At 36.3% G+C, this 5,947-nt stretch overlaps 1 non-coding gene across 1 annotated transcript; it reads right to left on the bottom strand.

The window, feature by feature from the left end:
* Positions 1-4,708: 4,708 nt before the first annotated feature.
* LOC122817406 lies at positions 4,709-4,880 on the bottom strand. Its single transcript, XR_006367240.1, has one exon. It is a non-coding gene; the product is annotated as a U1 spliceosomal RNA (small nuclear RNA).
* Positions 4,881-5,947: the final 1,067 nt, after the last annotated feature.

A 5,947-nucleotide genomic window follows, 5' to 3' on the forward strand; every position in this document is an offset into this window, starting at 1 on the left:
GGTGGGGGAGGTGGGAGTAAGTGGTAGGTGGAAGTAGTAGTAGTTACGGTGAAGTGGGAGTAGGTAGGGACAGGTGGGAGTAGGTAGGGGAGGTAGGAGTAGTTAAGGTGAAGTGGGAGTAGGTAGGGAGAGGTGGGAGTAGGTAGGGGAGGTAGAAGTAGTTAAGGTGAAGTGGGAGTAGGTAGGGAGAGGTGGGAGTAGGTAGGTGCAGGTGGGGGAGGTGGGAGTAGGTGGGGAGGTAGGAGTAGTTAAGGTGAAGTGGGAGTAGGTAGGGAGAGGTGGGAGTAGGTAGGGGAGGTAGGAGTAGTTAAGGTGAAGTGGGAGTAGGTAGGGGAGGTAGGAGTAGTTAAGGTGAAGTGGGAGTAGGTGGGGGAGGTGGGAGTAGGTAGGGGAGGTGAGGGAGGTGGGAGTAGGTAGATGACTAAATATCTAAGTTTTAGTTATGGTCAAAAGACAAAATAAAAAATGACAAAATGTTAACATGAAAGTTTAAGTTTAGCTCTGTCAACTAATAGACATACAAGGTTGGAGGAAGTATGGTGTTATGTGACAACTGACATCAATTTATATGTTTTAGAGGAAAAACACCTTTGTTATGAATTTCTTATTTGTAGCCAAAGTGATGACTGTGTAATAACTATTGTATATAAAACAGTGTTTGACGGAGAAGGAAAATCTTGCAGAGTAAAACAAATTCCATGCAGGCTAGACAGTATACTAACTGGTGTTGAGATACAAACTGTGTAAATACTTATGTACATGGGGAGGAATTTCAGTGCATTATAATGACTTTTGTTAAACCACAGTGGCATGTTTTCTACTAAAGAATATTTATATCAACAGGGTGGTAGAGTGATTAGTAGTTAGAATTTATGCCTCACACTGCTTGCTTCTCCAGTCTGAATTCCACCTTTTGGAGGCTTTATGTCATTCAGTGTGTCCCATGGGTTTTCAATGGATGCTTACGTTTCCACCACCTAAAATGTTAAAATAATTGAATTGGCAATCTTCTAAGCTTCCCATTGGTATGTATACTGTATGTGGGTGTGGGGAAATGGACTGACATCCTACCCAGAATATGGATATCTGCCCAGTAGCCACTGAACAACAGATGGAATATAATGTGGATAAACAAAGTATAAGAAAATTAGTGAGTGGATGTCTTTAAACTTTTTTTTATCATTTCAGAAATTTTCATGACTAAGCATGTTGACAGAGATTCTGATTCTAAGCATAATTCTTTCTTTACATCTTTGCCTTTAACTTTGGCTGTTATGAAAACCCTTAAGAGAATAAAAATTAACTTTCTTTAAAAAAAAAAAAAAAAACTTTGGATCACTAAACACTTAAGTGACTGCAAGACATCTTACAATCTCTTCCTTCTCTTGCTGGTAACCCTCTGAGCTTAGTATTTGGTGAACATTATTTAATGTTTTTATTGCAGAGTCATTCAATAAGTTCAGTGAAGTCACTAAAATGCGTCACTAACAGTAAAAGGAAGAGAAAATGGCAGTAGCGATCAGTTTTACTGGCATCCGGTTTCACCCGAAAGCCGCGTTTTGAACTAGCTTCCCTGTGCAAAACTGTCAAGACCTTAGAGCTGGTGTAGTTAAATGAGGGGCACCCAGCTCCACAAGACTTACAGATGTACAGTTTTGGAATGAACTGGCCTTTTGACACAATGGGTCCTAAGGGCCAAACCTCCACCCCCCCTCAAAAAAAAAATCAATCAATTCAATTCGTATATTTAGCATTATTGTGCCAAAACACATCACAAAAGATGGTACTGAATTTAACCATACAAAGGAACCGTGATGCAGTTACCACTGCTTTTCTTTCCAGAATAATGGATAAAAGCTGCTTATAATATGCAGGCCAAGTAATCCATCCCCTTAGACGAAAAGGAAGTTCAAATATTTGAGCAGTAATATTTTAATTAATGTACACATTTTCAATTCCTTGTATATTTTCTTCTTTCTTCTTTATGCGGACTTTGATACAGTCTAAAAATGGACAAGGTTATAATTACTTGCTCCGGCATTCAAACTACAATTTCACTAAAGCCCTTCACAATTTGTCTTCGGACTACACATGCAGCTTCCTGATTCTTGAGGAAAAGAGGTACTTTCTGAATAACATCAAGATGGATTCTAATCCAGCCAGCTGCCACGATTCCAAAACATCTGCAAACTACTACCAGTAAAATGTGAACTGGAAAAAGCTTTTAGGACAGTGTTGTTAATGCTAGTTCTAACCAAATAAATGAGCAAAAATGACAATATGAGTAATTTGTCAATAATAATAATTGACTCAATTATCATGGATCACTGGAAGCATTCTTTGGCCACGTAAAATGTAAGTAATCTGCTTACTGGCAAGCATAGAATGCAGCACTACAGATTCATCTTTCCCTCTGTTATCACAGTAAATTCAGAAAACTGGAATAAAATACATTAAGTAGAGATCTGCATTAAAGAAAAATGTCCCAGTGTAAGGCTTTTAAGAATAACAGAAAAAGTAAGAAGATATAAGACTTAATGATCCAGCAAGCAACAATCAACGTTTAACATGCAAAATGAAAGAGTAGAACTTGAAACTTCAAGGAACTCAGAAATCATGTTGCAAAGCAGTAACATTTTGAGAACAGATCAATGTGCAACAACCTGAAAATTATAGCAATAAGAGAAACATGGCACTGAAAAATATAAAACTGAATATATAATGTACAAGGTGCTGCTAGTCTTAACGGATACCTCACCTGATAAACTGAAGTGCATTAATTTATTACAGTCCACCTCACAAGCAGGCTGAATTTCCAGTAAATCATACCTCACCACATAATTATTACGTTGGCCTCTGGAGTTGAGGATATATGCCCTTAAGCAGTAATAATAAAGCAAGGCTTTCTACTGGAGCCATAATTTACCTTCTATTTTTTAGGTTTTCCTCCTTAGTCAGCGGTATGTGAGAATTTACTTAGTAACATAGATTTCTCTGGTTGACAGAGATAAATGTGACTTTGTTCTTCCAGCTAAATTGCATATATCATGTAACAAAACACTTGAGCTTTGCTCTCTACACAAAAATGAATGAAAATGCAAAGCCCCAGGAGTTTTGGTGTGGTGTACTCTTGTCCGTGAAGGGTCTCTCTCATGTACTCTTGTCCGTGAAGGGTCTCTCTCATGTACTCTCTATCTAGTATTCTGTCTCTATCCAACAATCATTTACTGATTAAAAATTCTTCTTAAAACACTGTGGGTGCTTTCTGTATTTTGTTTTCCTTTCTCCACATTTTAACTACAGATTTTATTATGTTTGATTTCAGTTCTGAAAATAGTTTTTCCTGAAGTACATTCTTTCTATCAAATGAAGCTAAAAAAAAAAGGGTACTACATTAAAACGCTAACAAATAATGATTCTGCCACAAATAACAAGTATGAATGTCAGTAGTCTTGTTCTACGTATAAAAGAAAGAGTTGTTTTTTATACGCAAGATAGACCTAAACATTATCTGTTTATAGCAGCAAATACTCTGGAAGAAGCAACTGAACTGGAACAGAAATATTATTACATACAAAGCATGCATGACTACCTTGGTAAAATCAAAAAGCTGTAACGAGAACCTGATTTATCCTGGTTGTGTTTACAGTTTATTTTTTTCATAATGTCTTATATTGTCTTCAAACATTTAATAATGCAAAAAATGTTCTTTGGGGAAAGTGTAATACTACATCAAATCCTGAATTCGATCAAGAGCACCTGCTTGCTTCTCATATTAAGTCAGGCATTGACAAGCATTAAGACATTTTAAGAAATATTTAACTGATGTTTGGTAAAAATCAGAAAGTACATGGTAGGGTTATTCATACGTTCATAAGTATAAAATAGTATTCAGGCATCTGAGATCACGGATTCAAATGCCTTCTCTCCAATCCATTTATCCAAATAGCTTTTTAAATTCTCAACATTCCTTGACCTTCATACCTTTTCAGGTATTTTATTCCATAACACTGACATTCTTTGATTGAAATAGGAATGATGCATTTAGATTTAGACATGTTTATGTGAAACCATACATTGTTAGATTTTTATTTGAAACCAATTTTATCTATTTCCATATCTAACAGTCTCTCTAATATTTGGTAACAGAAGGGTGTAGGAAGCAATATTAATTTTGTACATTTAACTGGTAAACTGTGAACAAATACGGATGTTTAAATCTGTTCATATGTCTTTATTTGACACTATTTTTGCCAAGTTCCTTTGCACGCTTTCAAGGCTATTCATCTACCCCATAGTATATGTAGAGAAAATACTATTGGACTCTAAAACTGTTTTAATATAACCTTTATACCATGCTGTTAGACATGTCTCATCTCTTGTTTTGAGATTTTTTAGTCATAAATCCCGTCTTCTTGGCTCCTGTACTTAATATTTGATCATGAGTACCAAAAGCAAAATTGGTGGCCATCTTAATTCCAATGTCCCTATATTGTAGAACTTCTCTTAATAGAGATGTTAAGTATACAGGCATTTTAATAGGATTACAAAAGTATGCAATTTGCACTTACCCAAACTAAACTTTATGCTGGGTTTGGATGCTCATTCACCTATTTCATTCAGAGATTCAAACTGTTGATATTTGATACATTCCGAGTGACAAAACCAATTTTACAATCAGCTATATTAGTGTTTGTTAGTTTAAGTTCAGGAGACTGTGCAAACATGGTCCCTCACTGCCATAAATTATGCAGTTGAGTTTCCCACATTTGGGGAAATGACAGGGGTCAACACAATCAAAGTATGCAATGGAAGAGCCTCACCCTAGGGATAGCACCTTCTTGATTATAGTATCCAACCCACCCCTGCCAGGTAAGTATTTATACAACAGCACTTGTTCCTTGGAATTGTTGCAAGTATTACATTGAATAACAGAGGTCCAAACAAATCACCTTGAGCACACCTGTCAAGTAGACTGACTGAATGCATTGTACAGTTAAACACTGTAGTCATTTAGATAACCAATAAATGATCCATCTAATTAAATGTCTATTTATCTTGGCTTTACTCAGGCACCTATAAATTGCACAATGGGATAAGCAAGCAAAGGCTTTTCCCCAAGTCCAAATATATTACTCCAGTTGTTAACCATATCTCCAAGGCCACAGTAATATGATCATAAAAATTCACCAAATCGGTCAAAGCTGACCTGCCCTTAATAAATCCATGTTGGTCAACATTCTAATAAAGCAATGACTGTACTTTATTTTCCATTCTAGATCAGTAATATATCGTTCACAGTATCTGCCAAGATTAGATAAGCAACTAATTGATCTGTTGCTTTTAATCGCATACTTAATGTCTTTTTTAACTGGTATAATAGTGTATAATTTCCATGATCTTGGGGAAGTTCGTTGTAGATCAGTGTGTGTGTATGTACCTTTAAGAAGCATTTCCAGATGTAGCACATGCACATAAATTCAGAGCATGTGCAGGCAGCAGTGCCATTTTAAGAGAACAGGCAAATGATGACATGTATGAGTGTAGGGGTCAATCTGTTTATAAAAGTTTATTTAAGTTACAAAGCCTCATTTCTGATGTATTTGTGTGTAATAAAGCTGCATGAACTGAACCCACAAATGTTCGTCTATTTTATCCTGACCAGACGAGCAACATGGTGTCAGAACTGGGATTAGAAGAACAAGTTCTTTGAGCCATGAGGTGCAGAGTTGAAGGTGAAGGCAGACTAAGCAGGTTGAGTGAAACGGAGCTCAGACAAACAGAAAAGGGCTAGAAACAAGCTAAAGGTAAAGAAAACTGCACAAATGGTGTATGGCAAAGAAAATAAAATGGTGCATTTATAAGGCTTAAACCAGTAACATAAAAACATATTAAGCAAGTGAAAGGCACAAACCACATTATTAAACAAAATGTTCAAAACCATGAT

Source organism: Protopterus annectens, chromosome 12.part0, assembly GCF_019279795.1.
Source record: "Protopterus annectens isolate FY-2018-M chromosome 12.part0, PAN1.0, whole genome shotgun sequence".
Taxonomy (NCBI): domain Eukaryota; kingdom Metazoa; phylum Chordata; order Ceratodontiformes; family Protopteridae; genus Protopterus; species Protopterus annectens.